Below are 24,137 nucleotides of genomic sequence, written 5' to 3'. Positions count from 1 at the left end.
CACAGAAGTTAAAGCTGTGGACAGAGGGGAGTACAAAAGTGGGACAGGGTGGGTCTGACTGAGTGCAGAGGGGAGAGCTGTGGATTGGGCCGAGGAGGGGGCATGGAAGGGAGGTAGAATGTCTAGGTCCAGGTTGACAGTGCCTTTTTTTCTATGTGTACAAGACCTTTGTGCCATGAAATGCTTTACGTTAAGCACGTTTACATTGATTACGAACTAAACTACCGACGAGGATGGGATTCGAACCCATGCGTGCAGAGCACAATGGATTAGCAGTCCATCGCCTTAACCACTCGGCCACCTCGTCATGTGTAACCTAGAACCTTGGGCCGTTTCTTGTCTGTGGCTTTTGAGAAGGGCTTAGCCAGATTCCGGCAATCTGGGAGGGCGCACGGAGAGTCAGCCAGGAGACTGAGTATGTCTGAGCACCACGTCCTCCTGGGGCAATATGCTTCCTTCTGAGAGGCACCACCTTCGGTGACCCCCTTGGTGATTGACGTAGGCCATAGCCATGGCATTGTCCAACTGGATTCCCATCTGAGGTTCTCACAGAAGAAGAGGTATGCAACATTGAAGGGAGGCCTGAATTGTCCTGTGCTCCAGAATGTTGATGGGAAGGCGGGCTCCCTCCAAAGAATAAGTCCCCTGCATTCAAAAGGGCACCCAGGACTGATCTTTAGCCTGATAGGCTGATATGTACAGTGGGAATTTTTCAAGTCGTTGGAGGCAGGGTCTTGCCTGGGTCCAGCGCTGGGTCGGTGGGCTACCACGCTTGGGAGACTGAGGGGTGACATTCAGCTTGCGCAATACTGAAAATGTTAGAAATGGATGGACTCCACGGCAGGCACTGCTGAGATTTGAACTCAGGATCTCCTGTTTACTAGACAGGCGCTTTCACCAACTAAGCCACAGCGCCCCACTTGGGGGATAGCTCTTTGTGAGAATTTTTCAAATCTTTGGAGGCAAGGTCTTCCCTCAAGCTAGCACTGGGTTGGAAACCTACCACGCTTGGGAGACTCAAGGCTGCCATTAAGCTTGCGCAAAACTGAAAACGTTATAAATGGAAAGACTCCACGGCAGGCACTGCTGAGATTTGAACTCAGGATCTCCTGTTTACTAGACAGGCGCTTTCACCAACTAAGCCACAGCGCCTCACGTGGTGCACATCCTTTGCAACCCAGTCAAGTGCAGAGTGGGTGCAGGGGGCAGTGCAGGGCGTAACAGGAATGCGGGGGCTGGAGCTGGGGGGTATTGGGGGGGGGGGGGCGGCTCGCACAGAAGTTAAAGCTGTGGACAGAGGGGAGTACAAAAGTGGGACAGGGTGGGTCTGACTGAGTGCAGAGGGGAGAGCTGTGGATTGGGCCGAGGAGGGGGCATGGAAGGGAGGTAGAATGTCTAGGTCCAGGTTGACAGTGCCTTTTTTTCTATGTGTACAAGACCTTTGTGCCATGAAATGCTTTACGTTAAGCACGTTTACATTGATTACGAACTAAACTACCGACGAGGATGGGATTCGAACCCATGCGTGCAGAGCACAATGGATTAGCAGTCCATCGCCTTAACCACTCGGCCACCTCGTCATGTGTAACCTAGAACCTTGGGCCGTTTCTTGTCTGTGGCTTTTGAGAAGGGCTTAGCCAGATTCCGGCAATCTGGGAGGGCGCACGGAGAGTCAGCCAGGAGACTGAGTATGTCTGAGCACCACGTCCTCCTGGGGCAATATGCTTCCTTCTGAGAGGCACCACCTTCGGTGACCCCCTTGGTGATTGACGTAGGCCATAGCCATGGCATTGTCCAACTGGATTCCCATCTGAGGTTCTCACAGAAGAAGAGGTATGCAACATTGAAGGGAGGCCTGAATTGTCCTGTGCTCCAGAATGTTGATGGGAAGGCGGGCTCCCTCCAAAGAATAAGTCCCCTGCATTCAAAAGGGCACCCAGGACTGATCTTTAGCCTGATAGGCTGATATGTACAGTGGGAATTTTTCAAGTCGTTGGAGGCAGGGTCTTGCCTGGGTCCAGCGCTGGGTCGGTGGGCTACCACGCTTGGGAGACTGAGGGGTGACATTCAGCTTGCGCAATACTGAAAATGGTAGAAATGGATGGACTCCACGGCAGGCACTGCTGAGATTTGAACTCAGGATCTCCTGTTTACTAGACAGGCGCTTTCACCAACTAAGCCACAGCGCCCCACTTGGGGGATAGCTCTTTGTGAGAATTTTTCAAATCTTTGGAGGCAAGGTCTTCCCTCAAGCTAGCACTGGGTTGGAAACCTACCACGCTTGGGAGACTCAAGGCTGCCATTAAGCTTGCGCAAAACTGAAAACGTTATAAATGGAAAGACTCCACGGCAGGCACTGCTGAGATTTGAACTCAGGATCTCCTGTTTACTAGACAGGCGCTTTCACCAACTAAGCCACAGCGCCTCACGTGGTGCACATCCTTTGCAACCCAGTCAAGTGCAGAGTGGGTGCAGGGGGCAGTGCAGGGCGTAACAGGAATGCGGGGGCTGGAGCTGGGGGGTATTGGGGGGGGGGGGGCGGCTCGCACAGAAGTTAAAGCTGTGGACAGAGGGGAGTACAAAAGTGGGACAGGGTGGGTCTGACTGAGTGCAGAGGGGAGAGCTGTGGATTGGGCCGAGGAGGGGGCATGGAAGGGAGGTAGAATGTCTAGGTCCAGGTTGACAGTGCCTTTTTTTCTATGTGTACAAGACCTTTGTGCCATGAAATGCTTTACGTTAAGCACGTTTACATTGATTACGAACTAAACTACCGACGAGGATGGGATTCGAACCCATGCGTGCAGAGCACAATGGATTAGCAGTCCATCGCCTTAACCACTCGGCCACCTCGTCATGTGTAACCTAGAACCTTGGGCCGTTTCTTGTCTGTGGCTTTTGAGAAGGGCTTAGCCAGATTCCGGCAATCTGGGAGGGCGCACGGAGAGTCTGCCAGGAGTCTGAGTATGTCTGAGCACCACGTCCTCCTGGGGCAATATGCTTCCTTCTGAGAGGCACCACCTTCGGTGACCCCCTTGGTGATTGACGTAGGCCATAGCCATGGCATTGTCCAACTGGATTCCCATCTGAGGTTCTCACAGAAGAAGAGGTATGCAACATTGAAGGGAGGCCTGAATTGTCCTGTGCTCCAGAATGTTGATGGGAAGGCGGGCTCCCTCCAAAGAATAAGTCCCCTGCATTCAAAAGGGCACCCAGGACTGATCTTTAGCCTGATAGGCTGATATGTACAGTGGGAATTTTTCAAGTCGTTGGAGGCAGGGTCTTGCCTGGGTCCAGCGCTGGGTCGGTGGGCTACCACGCTTGGAAGACTGAGGGGTGACATTCAGCTTGCGCAATACTGAAAATGTTAGAAATGGATGGACTCCACGGCAGGCACTGCTGAGATTTGAACTCAGGATCTCCTGTTTACTAGACAGGCGCTTTCACCAACTAAGCCACAGCGCCCCACTTGGGGGATAGCTCTTTGTGAGAATTTTTCAAATCTTTGGAGGCAAGGTCTTCCCTCAAGCTAGCACTGGGTTGGAAACCTACCACGCTTGGGAGACTCAAGGCTGCCATTAAGCTTGCGCAAAACTGAAAACGTTATAAATGGAAAGACTCCACGGCAGGCACTGCTGAGATTTGAACTCAGGATCTCCTGTTTACTAGACAGGCGCTTTCACCAACTAAGCCACAGCGCCTCACGTGGTGCACATCCTTTGCAACCCAGTCAAGTGCAGAGTGGGTGCAGGGCGTAACAGGAATGCGGGGGCTGGAGCTGGGGGGTATTGGGGGGGGGGGCGGCTCGCACAGAAGTTAAAGCTGTGGACAGAGGGGAGTACAAAAGTGGGACAGGGTGGGTCTGACTGAGTGCAGAGGGGAGAGCTGTGGATTGGGCCGAGGAGGGGGCATGGAAGGGAGGTAGAATGTCTAGGTCCAGGTTGACAGTGCCTTTTTTTCTATGTGTACAAGACCTTTGTGCCATGAAATGCTTTACGTTAAGCACGTTTACATTGATTACGAACTAAACTACCGACGAGGATGGGATTCGAACCCATGCGTGCAGAGCACAATGGATTAGCAGTCCATCGCCTTAACCACTCGGCCACCTCGTCATGTGTAACCTAGAACCTTGGGCCGTTTCTTGTCTGTGGCTTTTGAGAAGGGCTTAGCCAGATTGCGGCAATCTGGGAGGGCGCACGGAGAGTCAGCCAGGAGACTGAGTATGTCTGAGCACCACGTCCTCCTGGGGCAATATGCTTCCTTCTGAGAGGCACCACCTTCGGTGACCCCCTTGGTGATTGACGTAGGCCATAGCCATGGCATTGTCCAACTGGATTCCCATCTGAGGTTCTCACAGAAGAAGAGGTATGCAACATTGAAGGGAGGCCTGAATTGTCCTGTGCTCCAGAATGTTGATGGGAAGGCGGGCTCCCTCCAAAGAATAAGTCCCCTGCATTCAAAAGGGCACCCAGGACTGATCTTTAGCCTGATAGGCTGATATGTACAGTGGGAATTTTTCAAGTCGTTGGAGGCAGGGTCTTGCCTGGGTCCAGCGCTGGGTCGGTGGGCTACCACGCTTGGGAGACTGAGGGGTGACATTCAGCTTGCGCAATACTGAAAATGTTAGAAATGGATGGACTCCACGGCAGGCACTGCTGAGATTTGAACTCAGGATCTCCTGTTTACTAGACAGGCGCTTTCACCAACTAAGCCACAGCGCCCCACTTGGGGGATAGCTCTTTGTGAGAATTTTTCAAATCTTTGGAGGCAAGGTCTTCCCTCAAGCTAGCACTGGGTTGGAAACCTACCACGCTTGGGAGACTCAAGGCTGCCATTAAGCTTGCGCAAAACTGAAAACGTTATAAATGGAAAGACTCCACGGCAGGCACTGCTGAGATTTGAACTCAGGATCTCCTGTTTACTAGACAGGCGCTTTCACCAACTAAGCCACAGCGCCTCACGTGGTGCACATCCTTTGCAACCCAGTCAAGTGCAGAGTGGGTGCAGGGGGCAGTGCAGGGCGTAACAGGAATGCGGGGGCTGGAGCTGGGGGGTATTGGGGGGGGGGGGGCGGCTCGCACAGAAGTTAAAGCTGTGGACAGAGGGGAGTACAAAAGTGGGACAGGGTGGGTCTGACTGAGTGCAGAGGGGAGAGCTGTGGATTGGGCCGAGGAGGGGGCATGGAAGGGAGGTAGAATGTCTAGGTCCAGGTTGACAGTGCCTTTTTTTCTATGTGTACAAGACCTTTGTGCCATGAAATGCTTTACGTTAAGCACGTTTACATTGATTACGAACTAAACTACCGACGAGGATGGGATTCGAACCCATGCGTGCAGAGCACAATGGATTAGCAGTCCATCGCCTTAACCACTCGGCCACCTCGTCATGTGTAACCTAGAACCTTGGGCCGTTTCTTGTCTGTGGCTTTTGAGAAGGGCTTAGCCAGATTCCGGCAATCTGGGAGGGCGCACGGAGAGTCAGCCAGGAGACTGAGTATGTCTGAGCACCACGTCCTCCTGGGGCAATATGCTTCCTTCTGAGAGGCACCACCTTCGGTGACCCCCTTGGTGATTGACGTAGGCCATAGCCATGGCATTGTCCAACTGGATTCCCATCTGAGGTTCTCACAGAAGAAGAGGTATGCAACATTGAAGGGAGGCCTGAATTGTCCTGTGCTCCAGAATGTTGATGGGAAGGCGGGCTCCCTCCAAAGAATAAGTCCCCTGCATTCAAAAGGGCACCCAGGACTGATCTTTAGCCTGATAGGCTGATATGTACAGTGGGAATTTTTCAAGTCGTTGGAGGCAGGGTCTTGCCTGGGTCCAGCGCTGGGTCGGTGGGCTACCACGCTTGGGAGACTGAGGGGTGACATTCAGCTTGCGCAATACTGAAAATGTTAGAACTGGATGGACTCCACGGCAGGCACTGCTGAGATTTGAACTCAGGATCTCCTGTTTACTAGACAGGCGCTTTCACCAACTAAGCCACAGCGCCCCACTTGGGGGATAGCTCTTTGTGAGAATTTTTCAAATCTTTGGAGGCAAGGTCTTCCCTCAAGCTAGCACTGGGTTGGAAACCTACCACGCTTGGGAGACTCAAGGCTGCCATTAAGCTTGCGCAAAACTGAAAACGTTATAAATGGAAAGACTCCACGGCAGGCACTGCTGAGATTTGAACTCAGGATCTCCTGTTTACTAGACAGGCGCTTTCACCAACTAAGCCACAGCGCCTCACGTGGTGCACATCCTTTGCAACCCAGTCAATTGCAGAGTGGGTGCAGGGGGCAGTGCAGGGCGTAACAGGAATGCGGGGGCTGGAGCTGGGGGGTATTGGGGGGGGGGGGGCGGCTCGCACAGAAGTTAAAGCTGTGGACAGAGGGGAGTACAAAAGTGGGACAGGGTGGGTCTGACTGAGTGCAGAGGGGAGAGCTGTGGATTGGGCCGAGGAGGGGGCATGGAAGGGAGGTAGAATGTCTAGGTCCAGGTTGACAGTGCCTTTTTTTCTATGTGTACAAGACCTTTGTGCCATGAAATGCTTTACGTTAAGCACGTTTACATTGATTACGAACTAAACTACCGACGAGGATGGGATTCGAACCCATGCGTGCAGAGCACAATGGATTAGCAGTCCATCGCCTTAACCACTCGGCCACCTCGTCATGTGTAACCTAGAACCTTGGGCCGTTTCTTGTCTGTGGCTTTTGAGAAGGGCTTAGCCAGATTCCGGCAATCTGGGAGGGCGCACGGAGAGTCAGCCAGGAGACTGAGTATGTCTGAGCACCACGTCCTCCTGGGGCAATATGCTTCCTTCTGAGAGGCACCACCTTCGGTGACCCCCTTGGTGATTGACGTAGGCCATAGCCATGGCATTGTCCAACTGGATTCCCATCTGAGGTTCTCACAGAAGAAGAGGTATGCAACATTGAAGGGAGGCCTGAATTGTCCTGTGCTCCAGAATGTTGATGGGAAGGCGGGCTCCCTCCAAAGAATAAGTCCCCTGCATTCAAAAGGGCACCCAGGACTGATCTTTAGCCTGATAGGCTGATATGTACAGTGGGAATTTTTCAAGTCGTTGGAGGCAGGGTCTTGCCTGGGTCCAGCGCTGGGTCGGTGGGCTACCACGCTTGGGAGACTGAGGGGTGACATTCAGCTTGCGCAATACTGAAAATGTTAGAAATGGATGGACTCCACGGCAGGCACTGCTGAGATTTGAACTCAGGATCTCCTGTTTACTAGACAGGCGCTTTCACCAACTAAGCCACAGCGCCCCACTTGGGGGATAGCTCTTTGTGAGAATTTTTCAAATCTTTGGAGGCAAGGTCTTCCCTCAAGCTAGCACTGGGTTGGAAACCTACCACGCTTGGGAGACTCAAGGCTGCCATTAAGCTTGCGCAAAACTGAAAACGTTATAAATGGAAAGACTCCACGGCAGGCACTGCTGAGATTTGAACTCAGGATCTCCTGTTTACTAGACAGGCGCTTTCACCAACTAAGCCACAGCGCCTCACGTGGTGCACATCCTTTGCAACCCAGTCAAGTGCAGAGTGGGTGCAGGGGGCAGTGCAGGGCGTAACAGGAATGCGGGGGCTGGAGCTGGGGGGTATTGGGGGGGGGGGCGGCTCTCCCAGAAGTTAAAGCTGTGGACAGAGGGGAGTACAAAAGTGGGACAGGGTGGGTCTGACTGAGTGCAGAGGGGAGAGCTGTGGATTGGGCCGAGGAGGGGGCATGGAAGGGAGGTAGAATGTCTAGGTCCAGGTTGACAGTGCCTTTTTTTCTATGTGTACAAGACCTTTGTGCCATGAAATGCTTTACGTTAAGCACGTTTACATTGATTACGAACTAAACTACCGACGAGGATGGGATTCGAACCCATGCGTGCAGAGCACAATGGATTAGCATTCCATCGCCTTAACCACTCGGCCACCTCGTCATGTGTAACCTAGAACCTTGGGCCGTTTCTTGTCTGTGGCTTTTGAGAAGGGCTTAGCCAGATTCCGGCAATCTGGGAGGGCGCACGGAGAGTCAGCCAGGAGACTGAGTATGTCTGAGCACCACGTCCTCCTGGGGCAATATGCTTCCTTCTGAGAGGCACCACCTTCGGTGACCCCCTTGGTGATTGACGTAGGCCATAGCCATGGCATTGTCCAACTGGATTCCCATCTGAGGTTCTCACAGAAGAAGAGGTATGCAACATTGAAGGGAGGCCTGAATTGTCCTGTGCTCCAGAATGTTGATGGGAAGGCGGGCTCCCTCCAAAGAATAAGTCCCCTGCATTCAAAAGGGCACCCAGGACTGATCTTTAGCCTGATAGGCTGATATGTACAGTGGGAATTTTTCAAGTCGTTGGAGGCAGGGTCTTGCCTGGGTCCAGCGCTGGGTCGGTGGGCTACCACGCTTGGGAGACTGAGGGGTGACATTCAGCTTGCGCAATACTGAAAATGTTAGAAATGGATGGACTCCACGGCAGGCACTGCTGAGATTTGAACTCAGGATCTCCTGTTTACTAGACAGGCGCTTTCACCAACTAAGCCACAGCGCCCCACTTGGGGGATAGCTCTTTGTGAGAATTTTTCAAATCTTTGGAGGCAAGGTCTTCCCTCAAGCTAGCACTGGGTTGGAAACCTACCACGCTTGGGAGACTCAAGGCTGCCATTAAGCTTGCGCAAAACTGAAAACGTTATAAATGGAAAGACTCCACGGCAGGCACTGCTGAGATTTGAACTCAGGATCTCCTGTTTACTAGACAGGCGCTTTCACCAACTAAGCCACAGCGCCTCACGTGGTGCACATCCTTTGCAACCCAGTCAAGTGCAGAGTGGGTGCAGGGGGCAGTGCAGGGCGTAACAGGAATGCGGGGGCTGGAGCTGGGGGGTATTGGGGGGGGGGGGGCTCGCACAGAAGTTAAAGCTGTGGACAGAGGGGAGTACAAAAGTGGGACAGGGTGGGTCTGGCTGAGTGCAGAGGGGAGAGCTGTGGATTGGGCCGAGGAGGGGGCATGGAAGGGAGGTAGAATGTCTAGGTCCAGGTTGACAGTGCCTTTTTTTCTATGTGTACAAGACCTTTGTGCCATGAAATGCTTTACGTTAAGCACGTTTACATTGATTACGAACTAAACTACCGACGAGGATGGGATTCGAACCCATGCGTGCAGAGCACAATGGATTAGCAGTCCATCGCCTTAACCACTCGGCCACCTCGTCATGTGTAACCTAGAACCTTGGGCCGTTTCTTGTCTGTGGCTTTTGAGAAGGGCTTAGCCAGATTGCGGCAATCTGGGAGGGCGCACGGAGAGTCAGCCAGGAGACTGAGTATGTCTGAGCACCACGTCCTCCTGGGGCAATATGCTTCCTTCTGAGAGGCACCACCTTCGGTGACCCCCTTGGTGATTGACGTAGGCCATAGCCATGGCATTGTCCAACTGGATTCCCATCTGAGGTTCTCACAGAAGAAGAGGTATGCAACATTGAAGGGAGGCCTGAATTGTCCTGTGCTCCAGAATGTTGATGGGAAGGCGGGCTCCCTCCAAAGAATAAGTCCCCTGCATTCAAAAGGGCACCCAGGACTGATCTTTAGCCTGATAGGCTGATATGTACAGTGGGAATTTTTCAAGTCGTTGGAGGCAGGGTCTTGCCTGGGTCCAGCGCTGGGTCGGTGGGCTACCACGCTTGGGAGACTGAGGGGTGACATTCAGCTTGCGCAATACTGAAAATGTTAGAAATGGATGGACTCCACGGCAGGCACTGCTGAGATTTGAACTGAGGATCTCCTGTTTACTAGACAGGCGCTTTCACCAACTAAGCCACAGCGCCCCACTTGGGGGATAGCTCTTTGTGAGAATTTTTCAAATCTTTGGAGGCAAGGTCTTCCCTCAAGCTAGCACTGGGTTGGAAACCTACCACGCTTGGGAGACTCAAGGCTGCCATTAAGCTTGCGCAAAACTGAAAACGTTATAAATGGAAAGACTCCACGGCAGGCACTGCTGAGATTTGAACTCAGGATCTCCTGTTTACTAGACAGGCGCTTTCACCAACTAAGCCACAGCGCCTCACGTGGTGCACATCCTTTGCAACCCAGTCAAGTGCAGAGTGGGTGCAGGGCGTAACAGGAATGCGGGGGCTGGAGCTGGGGGGTATTGGGGGGGGGGGGGGCGGCTCGCACAGAAGTTAAAGCTGTGGACAGAGGGGAGTACAAAAGTGGGACAGGGTGGGTCTGACTGAGTGCAGAGGGGAGAGCTGTGGATTGGGCCGAGGAGGGGGCATGGAAGGGAGGTAGAATGTCTAGGTCCAGGTTGACAGTGCCTTTTTTTCTATGTGTACAAGACCTTTGTGCCATGAAATGCTTTACGTTAAGCACGTTTACATTGATTACGAACTAAACTACCGACGAGGATGGGATTCGAACCCATGCGTGCAGAGCACAATGGATTAGCAGTCCATCGCCTTAACCACTCGGCCACCTCGTCATGTGTAACCTAGAACCTTGGGCCGTTTCTTGTCTGTGGCTTTTGAGAAGGGCTTAGCCAGATTCCGGCAATCTGGGAGGGCGCACGGAGAGTCAGCCAGGAGACTGAGTATGTCTGAGCACCACGTCCTCCTGGGGCAATATGCTTCCTTCTGAGAGGCACCACCTTCGGTGACCCCCTTGGTGATTGACGTAGGCCATAGCCATGGCATTGTCCAACTGGATTCCCATCTGAGGTTCTCACAGAAGAAGAGGTATGCAACATTGAAGGGAGGCCTGAATTGTCCTGTGCTCCAGAATGTTGATGGGAAGGCGGGCTCCCTCCAAAGAATAAGTCCCCTGCATTCAAAAGGGCACCCAGGACTGATCTTTAGCCTGATAGGCTGATATGTACAGTGGGAATTTTTCAAGTCGTTGGAGGCAGGGTCTTGCCTGGGTCCAGCGCTGGGTCGGTGGGCTACCACGCTTGGGAGACTGAGGGGTGACATTCAGCTTGCGCAATACTGAAAATGTTAGAAATGGATGGACTCCACGGCAGGCACTGCTGAGATTTGAACTCAGGATCTCCTGTTTACTAGACAGGCGCTTTCACCAACTAAGCCACAGCGCCCCACTTGGGGGATAGCTCTTTGTGAGAATTTTTCAAATCTTTGGAGGCAAGGTCTTCCCTCAAGCTAGCACTGGGTTGGAAACCTACCACGCTTGGGAGACTCAAGGCTGCCATTAAGCTTGCGCAAAACTGAAAACGTTATAAATGGAAAGACTCCACGGCAGGCACTGCTGAGATTTGAACTCAGGATCTCCTGTTTACTAGACAGGCGCTTTCACCAACTAAGCCACAGCGCCTCACGTGGTGCACATCCTTTGCAACCCAGTCAAGTGCAGAGTGGGTGCAGGGGGCAGTGCAGGGCGTAACAGGAATGCGGGGGCTGGAGCTGGGGGGTATTGGGGGGGGGGGGCGGCTCGCACAGAAGTTAAAGCTGTGGACAGAGGGGAGTACAAAAGTGGGACAGGGTGGGTCTGACTGAGTGCAGAGGGGAGAGCTGTGGATTGGGCCGAGGAGGGGGCATGGAAGGGAGGTAGAATGTCTAGGTCCAGGTTGACAGTGCCTTTTTTTCTATGTGTACAAGACCTTTGTGCCATGAAATGCTTTACGTTAAGCACGTTTACATTGATTACGAACTAAACTACCGACGAGGATGGGATTCGAACCCATGCGTGCAGAGCACAATGGATTAGCAGTCCATCGCCTTAACCACTCGGCCACCTCGTCATGTGTAACCTAGAACCTTGGGCCGTTTCTTGTCTGTGGCTTTTGAGAAGGGCTTAGCCAGATTCCGGCAATCTGGGAGGGCGCACGGAGAGTCAGCCAGGAGACTGAGTATGTCTGAGCACCACGTCCTCCTGGGGCAATATGCTTCCTTCTGAGAGGCACCACCTTCGGTGACCCCCTTGGTGATTGACGTAGGCCATAGCCATGGCATTGTCCAACTGGATTCCCATCTGAGGTTCTCACAGAAGAAGAGGTATGCAACATTGAAGGGAGGCCTGAATTGTCCTGTGCTCCAGAATGTTGATGGGAAGGCGGGCTCCCTCCAAAGAATAAGTCCCCTGCATTCAAAAGGGCACCCAGGACTGATCTTTAGCCTGATAGGCTGATATGTACAGTGGGAATTTTTCAAGTCGTTGGAGGCAGGGTCTTGCCTGGGTCCAGCGCTGGGTCGGTGGGCTACCACGCTTGGGAGACTGAGGGGTGACATTCAGCTTGCGCAATACTGAAAATGTTAGAAATGGATGGACTCCACGGCAGGCACTGCTGAGATTTGAACTCAGGATCTCCTGTTTACTAGACAGGCGCTTTCACCAACTAAGCCACAGCGCCCCACTTGGGGGATAGCTCTTTGTGAGAATTTTTCAAATCTTTGGAGGCAAGGTCTTCCCTCAAGCTAGCACTGGGTTGGAAACCTACCACGCTTGGGAGACTCAAGGCTGCCATTAAGCTTGCGCAAAACTGAAAACGTTATAAATGGAAAGACTCCACGGCAGGCACTGCTGAGATTTGAACTCAGGATCTCCTGTTTACTAGACAGGCGCTTTCACCAACTAAGCCACAGCGCCTCACGTGGTGCACATCCTTTGCAACCCAGTCAAGTGCAGAGTGGGTGCAGGGGGCAGTGCAGGGCGTAACAGGAATGCGGGGGCTGGAGCTGGGGGGTATTGGGGGGGGGGGGGCGGCTCGCACAGAAGTTAAAGCTGTGGACAGAGGGGAGTACAAAAGTGGGACAGGGTGGGTCTGACTGAGTGCAGAGGGGAGAGCTGTGGATTGGGCCGAGGAGGGGGCATGGAAGGGAGGTAGAATGTCTAGGTCCAGGTTGACAGTGCCTTTTTTTCTATGTGTACAAGACCTTTGTGCCATGAAATGCTTTACATTAAGCACGTTTACATTGATTACGAACTAAACTACCGACGAGGATGGGATTCGAACCCATGCGTGCAGAGCACAATGGATTAGCAGTCCATCGCCTTAACCACTCGGCCACCTCGTCATGTGTAACCTAGAACCTTGGGCCGTTTCTTGTCTGTGGCTTTTGAGAAGGGCTTAGCCAGATTCCGGCAATCTGGGAGGGCGCACGGAGAGTCAGCCAGGAGACTGAGTATGTCTGAGCACCACGTCCTCCTGGGGCAATATGCTTCCTTCTGAGAGGCACCACCTTCGGTGACCCCCTTGGTGATTGACGTAGGCCATAGCCATGGCATTGTCCAACTGGATTCCCATCTGAGGTTCTCACAGAAGAAGAGGTATGCAACATTGAAGGGAGGCCTGAATTGTCCTGTGCTCCAGAATGTTGATGGGAAGGCGGGCTCCCTCCAAAGAATAAGTCCCCTGCATTCAAAAGGGCACCCAGGACTGATCTTTAGCCTGATAGGCTGATATGTACAGTGGGAATTTTTCAAGTCGTTGGAGGCAGGGTCTTGCCTGGGTCCAGCGCTGGGTCGGTGGGCTACCACGCTTGGGAGACTGAGGGGTGACATTCAGCTTGCGCAATACTGAAAATGTTAGAAATGGATGGACTCCACGGCAGGCACTGCTGAGATTTGAACTCAGGATCTCCTGTTTACTAGACAGGCGCTTTCACCAACTAAGCCACAGCGCCCCACTTGGGGGATAGCTCTTTGTGAGAATTTTTCAAATCTTTGGAGGCAAGGTCTTCCCTCAAGCTAGCACTGGGTTGGAAACCTACCACGCTTGGGAGACTCAAGGCTGCCATTAAGCTTGCGCAAAACTGAAAACGTTATAAATGGAAAGACTCCACGGCAGGCACTGCTGAGATTTGAACTCAGGATCTCCTGTTTACTAGACAGGCGCTTTCACCAACTAAGCCACAGCGCCTCACGTGGTGCACATCCTTTGCAACCCAGTCAAGTGCAGAGTGGGTGCAGGGGGCAGTGCAGGGCGTAACAGGAATGCGGGGGCTGGAGCTGGGGGGTATTGGGGGGGGGGGGGGCGGCTCGCACAGAAGTTAAAGCTGTGGACAGAGGGGAGTACAAAAGTGGGACAGGGTGGGTCTGACTGAGTGCAGAGGGGAGAGCTATGGATTGGGCCGAGGAGGGGGCATGGAAGGGAGGTAGAATGTCTAGGTCCAGGTTGACAGTGCCTTTTTTTCTATGTGTACAAGACCTTTGTGCCATGAAATGCTTTACATTAAGCACGTTTACATTGATTACGAACTAAACTACCGACGAGGATGGGATTCGAACCCATGCGTGCAGAGCACAATGGATTAGCAGTCCATCGCCTTAACCACTCGGCCACCTCGTCATGTGTAACCTAGAACCTTGGGCCGTTTCTTGTCTGTGGCTTTTGAGAAGGGCTTAGCCAGATTCCGGCAATCTGGGAGGGCGCACGGAGAGTCAGCCAGGAGACTGAGTATGTCTGAGCACCACGTCCTCCTGGGGCAATATGCTTCCTTCTGAGAGGCACCACCTTCGGTGACCCCCTTGGTGATTGACGTAGGCCATAGCCATGGCATTGTCCAACTGGATTCCCATCTGAGGTTCTCACAGAAGAAGAGGTATGCAACATTGAAGGGAGGCCTGAATTGTCCTGTGCTCCAGAATGTTGATGGGAAGGCGGGCTCCCTCCAAAGAATAAGTCCCCTGCATTCAAAAGGGCACCCAGGACTGATCTTTAGCCTGATAGGCTGATATGTACAGTGGGAATTTTTCAAGTCGTTGGAGGCAGGGTCTTGCCTGGGTCCAGCGCTGGGTCGGTGGGCTACCACGCTTGGGAGACTGAGGGGTGACATTCAGCTTGCGCAATACTGAAAATGTTAGAAATGGATGGACTCCACGGCAGGCACTGCTGAGATTTGAACTCAGGATCTCCTGTTTACTAGACAGGCGCTTTCACCAACTAAGCCACAGCGCCCCACTTGGGGGATAGCTCTTTGTGAGAATTTTTCAAATCTTTGGAGGCAAGGTCTTCCCTCAAGCTAGCACTGGGTTGGAAACCTACCACGCTTGGGAGACTCAAGGCTGCCATTAAGCTTGCGCAAAACTGAAAACGTTATAAATGGAAAGACTCCACGGCAGGCACTGCTGAGATTTGAACTCAGGATCTCCTGTTTACTAGACAGGCGCTTTCACCAACTAAGCCACAGCGCCTCACGTGGTGCACATCCTTTGCAACCCAGTCAAGTGCAGAGTGGGTGCAGGGGGCAGTGCAGGGCGTAACAGGAATGCGGGGGCTGGAGCTGGGGGGTATTGGGGGGGGGGGGGGGGGCGGCTCGCACAGAAGTTAAAGCTGTGGACAGAGGGGAGTACAAAAGTGGGACAGGGTGGGTCTGACTGAGTGCAGAGGGGAGAGCTGTGGATTGGGCCGAGGAGGGGGCATGGAAGGGAGGTAGAATGTCTAGGTCCAGGTTGACAGTGCCTTTTTTTCTATGTGTACAAGACCTTTGTGCCATGAAATGCTTTACGTTAAGCACGTTTACATTGATTACGAACTAAACTACCGACGAGGATGGGATTCGAACCCATGCGTGCAGAGCACAATGGATTAGCAGTCCATCGCCTTAACCACTCGGCCACCTCGTCATGTGTAACCTAGAACCTTGGGCCGTTTCTTGTCTGTGGCTTTTGAGAAGGGCTTAGCCAGATTGCGGCAATCTGGGAGGGCGCACGGAGAGTCAGCCAGGAGACTGAGTATGTCTGAGCACCACGTCCTCCTGGGGCAATATGCTTCCTTCTGAGAGGCACCACCTTCGGTGACCCCCTTGGTGATTGACGTAGGCCATAGCCATGGCATTGTCCAACTGGATTCCCATCTGAGGTTCTCACAGAAGAAGAGGTATGCAACATTGAAGGGAGGCCTGAATTGTCCTGTGCTCCAGAATGTTGATGGGAAGGCGGGCTCCCTCCAAAGAATAAGTCCCCTGCATTCAAAAGGGCACCCAGGACTGATCTTTAGCCTGATAGGCTGATATGTACAGTGGGAATTTTTCAAGTCGTTGGAGGCAGGGTCTTGCCTGGGTCCAGCGCTGGGTCGGTGGGCTACCACGCTTGGGAGACTGAGGGGTGACATTCAGCTTGCGCAATACTGAAAATGTTAGAAATGGATGGACTCCACGGCAGGCACTGCTGAGATTTGAACTCAGGATCTCCTGTTTACTAGACAGGTGCTTTCACCAACTAAGCCACAGCGCCCCACTTGGGGGATAGCTCTTTGTGAGAATTTTTCAAATCTTTGGAGGCAAGGTCTTCCCTCAAGCTAGCACTGGGTTGGAAACCTACCACGCTTGGGAGACTCAAGGCTGCCATTAAGCTTGCGCAAAACTGAAAACGTTATAAATGGAAAGACTCCACGGCAGGCACTGCTGAGATTTGAACTCAGGATCTCCTGTTTACTAGACAGGCGCTTTCACCAACTAAGCCACAGCGCCTCACGTGGTGCACATCCTTTGCAACCCAGTCAAGTGCAGAGTGGGTGCAGGGGGCAGTGCAGGGCGTAACAGGAATGCGGGGGCTGGAGCTGGGGGGTATTGGGGGGGGGGGGGGCGGCTCGCACAGAAGTTAAAGCTGTGGACAGAGGGGAGTACAAAAGTGGGACAGGGTGGGTCTGACTGAGTGCAGAGGGGAGAGCTGTGGATTGGGCCGAGGAGGGGGCATGGAAGGGAGGTAGAATGTCTAGGTCCAGGTTGACAGTGCCTTTTTTTCTATGTGTACAAGACCTTTGTGCCATGAAATGCTTTACGTTAAGCACGTTTACATTGATTACGAACTAAACTACCGACGAGGATGGGATTCGAACCCATGCGTGCAGAGCACAATGGATTAGCAGTCCATCGCCTTAACCACTCGGCCACCTCGTCATGTGTAACCTAGAACCTTGGGCCGTTTCTTGTCTGTGGCTTTTGAGAAGGGCTTAGCCAGATTCCGGCAATCTGGGAGGGCGCACGGAGAGTCAGCCAGGAGACTGAGTATGTCTGAGCACCACGTCCTCCTGGGGCAATATGCTTCCTTCTGAGAGGCACCACCTTCGGTGACCCCCTTGGTGATTGACGTAGGCCATAGCCATGGCATTGTCCAACTGGATTCCCATCTGAGGTTCTCACAGAAGAAGAGGTATGCAACATTGAAGGGAGGCCTGAATTGTCCTGTGCTCCAGAATGTTGATGGGAAGGCGGGCTCCCTCCAAAGAATAAGTCCCCTGCATTCAAAAGGGCACCCAGGACTGATCTTTAGCCTGATAGGCTGATATGTACAGTGGGAATTTTTCAAGTCGTTGGAGGCAGGGTCTTGCCTGGGTCCAGCGCTGGGTCGGTGGGCTACCACGCTTGGGAGACTGAGGGGTGACATTCAGCTTGCGCAATACTGAAAATGTTAGAAATGGATGGACTCCACGGCAGGCACTGCTGAGATTTGAACTCAGGATCTCCTGTTTACTAGACAGGTGCTTTCACCAACTAAGCCACAGCGCCCCACTTGGGGGATAGCTCTTTGTGAGAATTTTTCAAATCTTTGGAGGCAAGGTCTTCCCTCAAGCTAGCACTGGGTTGGAAACCTACCACGCTTGGGAGACTCAAGGCTGCCATTAAGCTTGCGCAAAACTGAAAACGTTATAAATGGAAAGACTCCACGGCAGGCACTGCTGAGATTTGAACTCAGGATCTCCTGTTTACTAGACAGGCGCTTTCACCAACTAAGCCACAGCGCCTCACGTGGTGCACATCCTTTGCAACCCAGTCAAGTGCAGAGTGGGTGCAGGGGGCAGTGCAGGGCATAACAGGAATGCGGGGGCTGGAGCTGGGGGGTATTGGGGGGGGGGGGCGGCTCGCACAGAAGTTAAAGCTGTGGACAGAGGGGAGTACAAAAGTGGGACAGGGTGGGTCTAACTGAGTGCAGAGGGGAGAGCTGTGGATTGGGCCGAGGAGGGGGCATGGAAGGGAGGTAGAATGTCTAGGTCCAGGTTGACAGTGCCTTTTTTTCTATGTGTACAAGACCTTTGTGCCATGAAATGCTTTACGTTAAGCACGTTTACATTGATTACGAACTAAACTACCGACGAGGATGGGATTCGAACCCATGCGTGCAGAGCACAATGGATTAGCAGTCCATCGCCTTAACCACTCGGCCACCTCGTCATGTGTAACCTAGAACCTTGGGCCGTTTCTTGTCTGTGGCTTTTGAGAAGGGCTTAGCCAGATTCCGGCAATCTGGGAGGGCGCACGGAGAGTCAGCCAGGAGACTGAGTATGTCTGAGCACCACGTCCTCCTGGGGCAATATGCTTCCTTCTGAGAGGCACCACCTTCGGTGACCCCCTTGGTGATTGACGTAGGCCATAGCCATGGCATTGTCCAACTGGATTCCCATCTGAGGTTCTCACAGAAGAAGAGGTATGCAACATTGAAGGGAGGCCTGAATTGTCCTGTGCTCCAGAATGTTGATGGGAAGGCGGGCTCCCTCCAAAGAATAAGTCCCCTGCATTCAAAAGGGCACCCAGGACTGATCTTTAGCCTGATAGGCTGATATGTACAGTGGGAATTTTTCAAGTCGTTGGAGGCAGGGTCTTGCCTGGGTCCAGCGCTGGGTCGGTGGGCTACCACGCTTGGGAGACTGAGGGGTGACATTCAGCTTGCGCAATACTGAAAATGTTAGAAATGGATGGACTCCACGGCAGGCACTGCTGAGATTTGAACTCAGGATCTCCTGTTTACTAGACAGGCGCTTTCACCAACTAAGCCACAGCGCCCCACTTGGGGGATAGCTCTTTGTGAGAATTTTTCAAATCTTTGGAGGCAAGGTCTTCCCTCAAGCTAGCACTGGGTTGGAAACCTACCACGCTTGGGAGACTCAAGGCTGCCATTAAGCTTGCGCAAAACTGAAAACGTTATAAATGGAAAGACTCCACGGCAGGCACTGCTGAGATTTGAACTCAGGATCTCCTGTTTACTAGACAGGCGCTTTCACCAACTAAGCCACAGCGCCTCACGTGGTGCACATCCTTTGCAACCCAGTCAAGTGCAGAGTGGGTGCAGGGGGCAGTGCAGGGCGTAACAGGAATGCGGGGGCTGGAGCTGGGGGGTATTGGGGGGGGGGGGCGGCTCGCACAGAAGTTAAAGCTGTGGACAGAGGGGAGTACAAAAGTGGGACAGGGTGGGTCTGACTGAGTGCAGAGGGGAGAGCTGTGGATTGGGCCGAGGAGGGGGCATGGAAGGGAGGTAGAATGTCTAGGTCCAGGTTGACAGTGCCTTTTTTTCTATGTGTACAAGACCTTTGTGCCATGAAATGCTTTACGTTAAGCACGTTTACATTGATTACGAACTAAACTACCGACGAGGATGGGATTCGAACCCATGCGTGCAGAGCACAATGGATTAGCAGTCCATCGCCTTAACCACTCGGCCACCTCGTCATGTGTAACCTAGAACCTTGGGCCGTTTCTTGTCTGTGGCTTTTGAGAAGGGCTTAGCCAGATTCCGGCAATCTGGGAGGGCGCACGGAGAGTCAGCCAGGAGACTGAGTATGTCTGAGCACCACGTCCTCCTGGGGCAATATGCTTCCTTCTGAGAGGCACCACCTTCGGTGACCCCCTTGGTGATTGACGTAGGCCATAGCCATGGCATTGTCCAACTGGATTCCCATCTGAGGTTCTCACAGAAGAAGAGGTATGCAACATTGAAGGGAGGCCTGAATTGTCCTGTGCTCCAGAATGTTGATGGGAAGGCGGGCTCCCTCCAAAGAATAAGTCCCCTGCATTCAAAAGGGCACCCAGGACTGATCTTTAGCCTGATAGGCTGATATGTACAGTGGGAATTTTTCAAGTCGTTGGAGGCAGGGTCTTGCCTGGGTCCAGCGCTGGGTCGGTGGGCTACCACGCTTGGGAGACTGAGGGGTGACATTCAGCTTGCGCAATACTGAAAATGTTAGAAATGGATGGACTCCACGGCAGGCACTGCTGAGATTTGAACTCAGGATCTACCTGTTTACTAGACAGGCGCTTTCACCAACTAAGCCACAGCGCCCCACTTGGGGGATAGCTCTTTGTGAGAATTTTTCAAATCTTTGGAGGCAAGGTCTTCCCTCAAGCTAGCACTGGGTTGGAAACCTACCACGCTTGGGAGACTCAAGGCTGCCATTAAGCTTGCGCAAAACTGAAAACGTTATAAATGGAAAGACTCCACGGCAGGCACTGCTGAGATTTGAACTCAGGATCTCCTGTTTACTAGACAGGCGCTTTCACCAACTAAGCCACAGCGCCTCACGTGGTGCACATCCTTTGCAACCCAGTCAAGTGCAGAGTGGGTGCAGGGGGCAGTGCAGGGCGTAACAGGAATGCGGGGGCTGGAGCTGGGGGGTATTGGGGGGGGGGGGCGGCTCGCACAGAAGTTAAAGCTGTGGACAGAGGGGAGTACAAAAGTGGGACAGGGTGGGTCTAACTGAGTGCAGAGGGGAGAGCTGTGGATTGGGCCGAGGAGGGGGCATGGAAGGGAGGTAGAATGTCTAGGTCCAGGTTGACAGTGCCTTTTTTTCTATGTGTACAAGACCTTTGTGCCATGAAATGCTTTACGTTAAGCACGTTTACATTGATTACGAACTAAACTACCCCCGAGGATGGGATTCGAACCCATGCATGCAGAGCACAATGGATTAGCAGTCCATCGCCTTAACCACTCGGCCACCTCATCATGTGTAACCTAGAACCTTGGGCCGTTTCTTGTCTGTGGCTTTTGAGAAGGGCTTAGCCAGATTCCGGCAATCTGGGAGGGCGCACGGAGAGTCAGCCAGGAGACTGAGTATGTCTGAGCACCACGTCCTCCTGGGGCAATATGCTTCCTTCTGAGAGGCACCACCTTCGGTGACCCCCTTGGTGATTGACGTAGGCCATAGCCATGGCATTGTCCAACTGGATTCCCATCTGAGGTTCTCACAGAAGAAGAGGTATGCAACATTGAAGGGAGGCCTGAATTGTCCTGTGCTCCAGAATGTTGATGGGAAGGCGGGCTCCCTCCAAAGAATAAGTCCCCTGCATTCAAAAGGGCACCCAGGACTGATCTTTAGCCTGATAGGCTGATATGTACAGTGGGAATTTTTCAAGTCGTTGGAGGCAGGGTCTTGCCTGGGTCCAGCGCTGGGTCGGTGGGCTACCACGCTTGGGAGACTGAGGGGTGACATTCAGCTTGCGCAATACTGAAAATGTTAGAAATGGATGGACTCCACGGCAGGCACTGCTGAGATTTGAACTCAGGATCTCCTGTTTACTAGACAGGCGCTTTCACCAACTAAGCCACAGCGCCCCACTTGGGGATAGCTCTTTGTGAGAATTTTTCAAATCTTTGGAGGCAAGGTCTTCCCTCAAGCTAGCACTGGGTTGGAAACCTACCACGCTTGGGAGACTCAAGGCTGCCATTAAGCTTGCGCAAAACTGAAAACGTTATAAATGGAAAGACTCCACGGCAGGCACTGCTGAGATTTGAACTCAGGATCTCCTGTTTACTAGACAGGCGCTTTCACCAACTAAGCCACAGCGCCTCACGTGGTGCACATCCTTTGCAACCCAGTCAAGTGCAGAGTGGGTGCAGGGGGCAGTGCAGGGCGTAACAGGAATGCGGGGGCTGGAGCTGGGGGGTATTGGGGGGGGGGGGGGCGGCTCGCACAGAAGTTAAAGCTGTGGACAGAGGGGAGTACAAAAGTGGGACAGGGTGGGTCTGACTGAGTGCAGAGGGGAGAGCTGTGGATTGGGCCGAGGAGGGGGCATGGAAGGGAGGTAGAATGTCTAGGTCCAGGTTGACAGTGCCTTTTTTTCTATGTGTACAAGACCTTTGTGCCATGAAATGCTTTACGTTAAGCACGTTTACATTGATTACGAACTAAACTACCGACGAGGATGGGATTCGAACCCATGCGTGCAGAGCACAATGGATTAGCAGTCCATCGCCTTAACCACTCGGCCACCTCGTCATGTGTAACCTAGAACCTTGGGCCGTTTCTTGTCTGTGGCTTTTGAGAAGGGCTTAGCCAGATTCCGGCAATCTGGGAGGGCGCACGGAGAGTCAGCCAGGAGACTGAGTATGTCTGAGCACCACGTCCTCCTGGGGCAATATGCTTCCTTCTGAGAGGCACCACCTTCGGTGACCCCCTTGGTGATTGACGTAGGCCATAGCCATGGCATTGTCCAACTGGATTCCCATCTGAGGTTCTCACAGAAGAAGAGGTATGCAACATTGAAGGGAGGCCTGAATTGTCCTGTGCTCCAGAATGTTGATGGGAAGGCGGGCTCCCTCCAAAGAATAAGTCCCCTGCATTCAAAAGGGCACCCAGGACTGATCTTTAGCCTGATAGGCTGATATGTACAGTGGGAATTTTTCAAGTCGTTGGAGGCAGGGTCTTGCCTGGGTCCAGCGCTGGGTCGGTGGGCTACCACGCTTGGGAGACTGAGGGGTGACATTCAGCTTGCGCAATACTGAAAATGTTAGAAATGGATGGACTCCACGGCAGGCACTGCTGAGATTTGAACTCAGGATCTCCTGTTTACTAGACAGGCGCTTTCACCAACTAAGCCACAGCGCCCCACTTGGGGGATAGCTCTTTGTGAGAATTTTTCAAATCTTTGGAGGCAAGGTCTTCCCTCAAGCTAGCACTGGGTTGGAAACCTACCACGCTTGGGAGACTCAAGGCTGCCATTAAGCTTGCGCAAAACTGAAAACGTTATAAATGGAAAGACTCCACGGCAGGCACTGCTGAGATTTGAACTCAGGATCTCCTGTTTACTAGACAGGCGCTTTCACCAACTAAGCCACAGCGCCTCACGTGGTGCACATCCTTTGCAACCCAGTCAAGTGCAGAGTGGGTGCAGGGGGCAGTGCAGGGCATAACAGGAATGCGGGGACTGGAGCTGGGGGGTATTGGGGGGGGGGGGCGGCTCGCACAGAAGTTAAAGCTGTGGACAGAGGGGAGTACAAAAGTGGGACAGGGTGGGTCTAACTGAGTGCAGAGGGGAGAGCTGTGGATTGGGCCGAGGAGGGGGCATGGAAGGGAGGTAGAATGTCTAGGTCCAGGTTGACAGTGCCTTTTTTTCTATGTGTACAAGACCTTTGTGCCATAAAATGCTTTACGTTAAGCACGTTTACATTGATTACGAACTAAACTACCGACGAGGATGGGATTCGAACCCATGCGTGCAGAGCACAATGGATTAGCAGTCCATCGCCTTAACCACTCGGCCACCTCGTCATGTGTAACCTAGAACCTTGGGCCGTTTCTTGTCTGTGGCTTTTGAGAAGGGCTTAGCCAGATTCCGGCAATCTGGGAGGGCGCACGGAGAGTCAGCCAGGAGACTGAGTATGTCTGAGCACCACGTCCTCCTGGGGCAATATGCTTCCTTCTGAGAGGCACCACCTTCGGTGACCCCCTTGGTGATTGACGTAGGCCATAGCCATGGCATTGTCCAACTGGATTCCCATCTGAGGTTCTCACAGAAGAAGAGGTATGCAACATTGAAGGGAGGCCTGAATTGTCCTGTGCTCCAGAATGTTGATGGGAAGGCGGGCTCCCTCCAAAGAATAAGTCCCCTGCATTCAAAAGGGCACCCAGGACTGATCTTTAGCCTGATAGGCTGATATGTACAGTGGGAATTTTTCAAGTCGTTGGAGGCAGGGTCTTGCCTGGGTCCAGCGCTGGGTCGGTGGGCTACCACGCTTGGGAGACTGAGGGGTGACATTCAGCTTGCGCAATACTGAAAATGTTAGAAATGGATGGACTCCACGGCAGGCACTGCTGAGATTTGAACTCAGGATCTCCTGTTTACTAGACAGGCGCTTTCACCAACTAAGCCACAGCGCCCCACTTGGGGGATAGCTCTTTGTGAGAATTTTTCAAATCTTTGGAGGCAAGGTCTTCCCTCAAGCTAGCACTGGGTTGGAAACCTACCACGCTTGGGAGACTCAAGGCTGCCATTAAGCTTGCGCAAAACTGAAAACGTTATAAATGGAAAGACTCCACGGCAGGCACTGCTGAGATTTGAACTCAGGATCTCCTGTTTACTAGACAGGCGCTTTCACCAACTAAGCCACAGCGCCTCACGTGGTGCACATCCTTTGCAACCCAGTCAAGTGCAGAGTGGGTGCAGGGGGCAGTGCAGGGCGTAACAGGAATGCGGGGGCTGGAGCTGGGGGGTA

General features: G+C 52.9%; 53 non-coding genes across 53 annotated transcripts; all 53 read right to left on the bottom strand.

The window, feature by feature from the left end:
* Positions 1–225: 225 nt before the first annotated feature.
* On the bottom strand, positions 226–307 carry TRNAS-GCU (transfer RNA serine (anticodon GCU)). The gene has a single exon. It is a non-coding gene; the product is annotated as a tRNA-Ser (tRNA).
* Positions 308–842: 535 nt separating this feature from the next.
* TRNAT-AGU (transfer RNA threonine (anticodon AGU)) lies at positions 843–916 on the bottom strand. Its single transcript has one exon. It is a non-coding gene; the product is annotated as a tRNA-Thr (tRNA).
* Positions 917–1,078: 162 nt separating this feature from the next.
* On the bottom strand, positions 1,079–1,152 carry TRNAT-AGU (transfer RNA threonine (anticodon AGU)). The gene has a single exon. It is a non-coding gene; the product is annotated as a tRNA-Thr (tRNA).
* Positions 1,153–1,498: 346 nt separating this feature from the next.
* Positions 1,499–1,580, bottom strand: TRNAS-GCU (transfer RNA serine (anticodon GCU)). The gene has a single exon. It is a non-coding gene; the product is annotated as a tRNA-Ser (tRNA).
* A 535-nt stretch (positions 1,581–2,115) lies between these two features.
* On the bottom strand, positions 2,116–2,189 carry TRNAT-AGU (transfer RNA threonine (anticodon AGU)). The gene has a single exon. It is a non-coding gene; the product is annotated as a tRNA-Thr (tRNA).
* A 162-nt stretch (positions 2,190–2,351) lies between these two features.
* On the bottom strand, positions 2,352–2,425 carry TRNAT-AGU (transfer RNA threonine (anticodon AGU)). Its single transcript has one exon. It is a non-coding gene; the product is annotated as a tRNA-Thr (tRNA).
* A 346-nt stretch (positions 2,426–2,771) lies between these two features.
* On the bottom strand, positions 2,772–2,853 carry TRNAS-GCU (transfer RNA serine (anticodon GCU)). The gene has a single exon. It is a non-coding gene; the product is annotated as a tRNA-Ser (tRNA).
* Positions 2,854–3,388: 535 nt separating this feature from the next.
* On the bottom strand, positions 3,389–3,462 carry TRNAT-AGU (transfer RNA threonine (anticodon AGU)). Its single transcript has one exon. It is a non-coding gene; the product is annotated as a tRNA-Thr (tRNA).
* Positions 3,463–3,624: 162 nt separating this feature from the next.
* TRNAT-AGU (transfer RNA threonine (anticodon AGU)) lies at positions 3,625–3,698 on the bottom strand. Its single transcript has one exon. It is a non-coding gene; the product is annotated as a tRNA-Thr (tRNA).
* A 332-nt stretch (positions 3,699–4,030) lies between these two features.
* On the bottom strand, positions 4,031–4,112 carry TRNAS-GCU (transfer RNA serine (anticodon GCU)). The gene has a single exon. It is a non-coding gene; the product is annotated as a tRNA-Ser (tRNA).
* Positions 4,113–4,647: 535 nt separating this feature from the next.
* Positions 4,648–4,721, bottom strand: TRNAT-AGU (transfer RNA threonine (anticodon AGU)). Its single transcript has one exon. It is a non-coding gene; the product is annotated as a tRNA-Thr (tRNA).
* A 162-nt stretch (positions 4,722–4,883) lies between these two features.
* TRNAT-AGU (transfer RNA threonine (anticodon AGU)) lies at positions 4,884–4,957 on the bottom strand. Its single transcript has one exon. It is a non-coding gene; the product is annotated as a tRNA-Thr (tRNA).
* Positions 4,958–5,303: 346 nt separating this feature from the next.
* TRNAS-GCU (transfer RNA serine (anticodon GCU)) lies at positions 5,304–5,385 on the bottom strand. Its single transcript has one exon. It is a non-coding gene; the product is annotated as a tRNA-Ser (tRNA).
* A 535-nt stretch (positions 5,386–5,920) lies between these two features.
* On the bottom strand, positions 5,921–5,994 carry TRNAT-AGU (transfer RNA threonine (anticodon AGU)). The gene has a single exon. It is a non-coding gene; the product is annotated as a tRNA-Thr (tRNA).
* Positions 5,995–6,156: 162 nt separating this feature from the next.
* Positions 6,157–6,230, bottom strand: TRNAT-AGU (transfer RNA threonine (anticodon AGU)). Its single transcript has one exon. It is a non-coding gene; the product is annotated as a tRNA-Thr (tRNA).
* Positions 6,231–6,576: 346 nt separating this feature from the next.
* On the bottom strand, positions 6,577–6,658 carry TRNAS-GCU (transfer RNA serine (anticodon GCU)). Its single transcript has one exon. It is a non-coding gene; the product is annotated as a tRNA-Ser (tRNA).
* Positions 6,659–7,193: 535 nt separating this feature from the next.
* Positions 7,194–7,267, bottom strand: TRNAT-AGU (transfer RNA threonine (anticodon AGU)). Its single transcript has one exon. It is a non-coding gene; the product is annotated as a tRNA-Thr (tRNA).
* A 162-nt stretch (positions 7,268–7,429) lies between these two features.
* On the bottom strand, positions 7,430–7,503 carry TRNAT-AGU (transfer RNA threonine (anticodon AGU)). Its single transcript has one exon. It is a non-coding gene; the product is annotated as a tRNA-Thr (tRNA).
* Positions 7,504–7,847: 344 nt separating this feature from the next.
* On the bottom strand, positions 7,848–7,929 carry TRNAS-GCU (transfer RNA serine (anticodon GCU)). The gene has a single exon. It is a non-coding gene; the product is annotated as a tRNA-Ser (tRNA).
* Positions 7,930–8,464: 535 nt separating this feature from the next.
* TRNAT-AGU (transfer RNA threonine (anticodon AGU)) lies at positions 8,465–8,538 on the bottom strand. Its single transcript has one exon. It is a non-coding gene; the product is annotated as a tRNA-Thr (tRNA).
* Positions 8,539–8,700: 162 nt separating this feature from the next.
* Positions 8,701–8,774, bottom strand: TRNAT-AGU (transfer RNA threonine (anticodon AGU)). Its single transcript has one exon. It is a non-coding gene; the product is annotated as a tRNA-Thr (tRNA).
* A 343-nt stretch (positions 8,775–9,117) lies between these two features.
* TRNAS-GCU (transfer RNA serine (anticodon GCU)) lies at positions 9,118–9,199 on the bottom strand. Its single transcript has one exon. It is a non-coding gene; the product is annotated as a tRNA-Ser (tRNA).
* Positions 9,200–9,970: 771 nt separating this feature from the next.
* On the bottom strand, positions 9,971–10,044 carry TRNAT-AGU (transfer RNA threonine (anticodon AGU)). The gene has a single exon. It is a non-coding gene; the product is annotated as a tRNA-Thr (tRNA).
* Positions 10,045–10,379: 335 nt separating this feature from the next.
* Positions 10,380–10,461, bottom strand: TRNAS-GCU (transfer RNA serine (anticodon GCU)). The gene has a single exon. It is a non-coding gene; the product is annotated as a tRNA-Ser (tRNA).
* A 535-nt stretch (positions 10,462–10,996) lies between these two features.
* Positions 10,997–11,070, bottom strand: TRNAT-AGU (transfer RNA threonine (anticodon AGU)). Its single transcript has one exon. It is a non-coding gene; the product is annotated as a tRNA-Thr (tRNA).
* Positions 11,071–11,232: 162 nt separating this feature from the next.
* TRNAT-AGU (transfer RNA threonine (anticodon AGU)) lies at positions 11,233–11,306 on the bottom strand. The gene has a single exon. It is a non-coding gene; the product is annotated as a tRNA-Thr (tRNA).
* A 345-nt stretch (positions 11,307–11,651) lies between these two features.
* TRNAS-GCU (transfer RNA serine (anticodon GCU)) lies at positions 11,652–11,733 on the bottom strand. Its single transcript has one exon. It is a non-coding gene; the product is annotated as a tRNA-Ser (tRNA).
* A 535-nt stretch (positions 11,734–12,268) lies between these two features.
* Positions 12,269–12,342, bottom strand: TRNAT-AGU (transfer RNA threonine (anticodon AGU)). Its single transcript has one exon. It is a non-coding gene; the product is annotated as a tRNA-Thr (tRNA).
* A 162-nt stretch (positions 12,343–12,504) lies between these two features.
* On the bottom strand, positions 12,505–12,578 carry TRNAT-AGU (transfer RNA threonine (anticodon AGU)). Its single transcript has one exon. It is a non-coding gene; the product is annotated as a tRNA-Thr (tRNA).
* Positions 12,579–12,924: 346 nt separating this feature from the next.
* On the bottom strand, positions 12,925–13,006 carry TRNAS-GCU (transfer RNA serine (anticodon GCU)). Its single transcript has one exon. It is a non-coding gene; the product is annotated as a tRNA-Ser (tRNA).
* A 535-nt stretch (positions 13,007–13,541) lies between these two features.
* TRNAT-AGU (transfer RNA threonine (anticodon AGU)) lies at positions 13,542–13,615 on the bottom strand. Its single transcript has one exon. It is a non-coding gene; the product is annotated as a tRNA-Thr (tRNA).
* A 162-nt stretch (positions 13,616–13,777) lies between these two features.
* On the bottom strand, positions 13,778–13,851 carry TRNAT-AGU (transfer RNA threonine (anticodon AGU)). The gene has a single exon. It is a non-coding gene; the product is annotated as a tRNA-Thr (tRNA).
* Positions 13,852–14,198: 347 nt separating this feature from the next.
* Positions 14,199–14,280, bottom strand: TRNAS-GCU (transfer RNA serine (anticodon GCU)). Its single transcript has one exon. It is a non-coding gene; the product is annotated as a tRNA-Ser (tRNA).
* A 535-nt stretch (positions 14,281–14,815) lies between these two features.
* TRNAT-AGU (transfer RNA threonine (anticodon AGU)) lies at positions 14,816–14,889 on the bottom strand. The gene has a single exon. It is a non-coding gene; the product is annotated as a tRNA-Thr (tRNA).
* Positions 14,890–15,051: 162 nt separating this feature from the next.
* On the bottom strand, positions 15,052–15,125 carry TRNAT-AGU (transfer RNA threonine (anticodon AGU)). Its single transcript has one exon. It is a non-coding gene; the product is annotated as a tRNA-Thr (tRNA).
* Positions 15,126–15,475: 350 nt separating this feature from the next.
* Positions 15,476–15,557, bottom strand: TRNAS-GCU (transfer RNA serine (anticodon GCU)). Its single transcript has one exon. It is a non-coding gene; the product is annotated as a tRNA-Ser (tRNA).
* A 771-nt stretch (positions 15,558–16,328) lies between these two features.
* Positions 16,329–16,402, bottom strand: TRNAT-AGU (transfer RNA threonine (anticodon AGU)). Its single transcript has one exon. It is a non-coding gene; the product is annotated as a tRNA-Thr (tRNA).
* A 347-nt stretch (positions 16,403–16,749) lies between these two features.
* TRNAS-GCU (transfer RNA serine (anticodon GCU)) lies at positions 16,750–16,831 on the bottom strand. The gene has a single exon. It is a non-coding gene; the product is annotated as a tRNA-Ser (tRNA).
* A 771-nt stretch (positions 16,832–17,602) lies between these two features.
* Positions 17,603–17,676, bottom strand: TRNAT-AGU (transfer RNA threonine (anticodon AGU)). The gene has a single exon. It is a non-coding gene; the product is annotated as a tRNA-Thr (tRNA).
* Positions 17,677–18,021: 345 nt separating this feature from the next.
* On the bottom strand, positions 18,022–18,103 carry TRNAS-GCU (transfer RNA serine (anticodon GCU)). The gene has a single exon. It is a non-coding gene; the product is annotated as a tRNA-Ser (tRNA).
* Positions 18,104–18,638: 535 nt separating this feature from the next.
* Positions 18,639–18,712, bottom strand: TRNAT-AGU (transfer RNA threonine (anticodon AGU)). The gene has a single exon. It is a non-coding gene; the product is annotated as a tRNA-Thr (tRNA).
* A 162-nt stretch (positions 18,713–18,874) lies between these two features.
* Positions 18,875–18,948, bottom strand: TRNAT-AGU (transfer RNA threonine (anticodon AGU)). Its single transcript has one exon. It is a non-coding gene; the product is annotated as a tRNA-Thr (tRNA).
* Positions 18,949–19,293: 345 nt separating this feature from the next.
* On the bottom strand, positions 19,294–19,375 carry TRNAS-GCU (transfer RNA serine (anticodon GCU)). The gene has a single exon. It is a non-coding gene; the product is annotated as a tRNA-Ser (tRNA).
* A 772-nt stretch (positions 19,376–20,147) lies between these two features.
* TRNAT-AGU (transfer RNA threonine (anticodon AGU)) lies at positions 20,148–20,221 on the bottom strand. The gene has a single exon. It is a non-coding gene; the product is annotated as a tRNA-Thr (tRNA).
* A 342-nt stretch (positions 20,222–20,563) lies between these two features.
* TRNAS-GCU (transfer RNA serine (anticodon GCU)) lies at positions 20,564–20,648 on the bottom strand. Its single transcript has one exon. It is a non-coding gene; the product is annotated as a tRNA-Ser (tRNA).
* Positions 20,649–21,183: 535 nt separating this feature from the next.
* On the bottom strand, positions 21,184–21,257 carry TRNAT-AGU (transfer RNA threonine (anticodon AGU)). Its single transcript has one exon. It is a non-coding gene; the product is annotated as a tRNA-Thr (tRNA).
* A 161-nt stretch (positions 21,258–21,418) lies between these two features.
* TRNAT-AGU (transfer RNA threonine (anticodon AGU)) lies at positions 21,419–21,492 on the bottom strand. Its single transcript has one exon. It is a non-coding gene; the product is annotated as a tRNA-Thr (tRNA).
* A 347-nt stretch (positions 21,493–21,839) lies between these two features.
* On the bottom strand, positions 21,840–21,921 carry TRNAS-GCU (transfer RNA serine (anticodon GCU)). The gene has a single exon. It is a non-coding gene; the product is annotated as a tRNA-Ser (tRNA).
* Positions 21,922–22,456: 535 nt separating this feature from the next.
* Positions 22,457–22,530, bottom strand: TRNAT-AGU (transfer RNA threonine (anticodon AGU)). The gene has a single exon. It is a non-coding gene; the product is annotated as a tRNA-Thr (tRNA).
* A 162-nt stretch (positions 22,531–22,692) lies between these two features.
* TRNAT-AGU (transfer RNA threonine (anticodon AGU)) lies at positions 22,693–22,766 on the bottom strand. Its single transcript has one exon. It is a non-coding gene; the product is annotated as a tRNA-Thr (tRNA).
* Positions 22,767–23,111: 345 nt separating this feature from the next.
* TRNAS-GCU (transfer RNA serine (anticodon GCU)) lies at positions 23,112–23,193 on the bottom strand. Its single transcript has one exon. It is a non-coding gene; the product is annotated as a tRNA-Ser (tRNA).
* Positions 23,194–23,728: 535 nt separating this feature from the next.
* TRNAT-AGU (transfer RNA threonine (anticodon AGU)) lies at positions 23,729–23,802 on the bottom strand. Its single transcript has one exon. It is a non-coding gene; the product is annotated as a tRNA-Thr (tRNA).
* A 162-nt stretch (positions 23,803–23,964) lies between these two features.
* On the bottom strand, positions 23,965–24,038 carry TRNAT-AGU (transfer RNA threonine (anticodon AGU)). Its single transcript has one exon. It is a non-coding gene; the product is annotated as a tRNA-Thr (tRNA).
* Between the last annotated feature and the right edge of the window lie 99 nt (positions 24,039–24,137).

This window comes from Lithobates pipiens, unplaced genomic scaffold (assembly GCF_037356315.1).
Source record: "Lithobates pipiens isolate NorthernLeopardFrog02 unplaced genomic scaffold, aLitPip1_a1.2 Scaffold_8, whole genome shotgun sequence".
NCBI lineage: Eukaryota > Metazoa > Chordata > Amphibia > Anura > Ranidae > Lithobates > Lithobates pipiens.
Note: the sequence above shows the minus strand (reverse complement) of the source record. Positions and strands in the feature narration are given on the sequence as shown.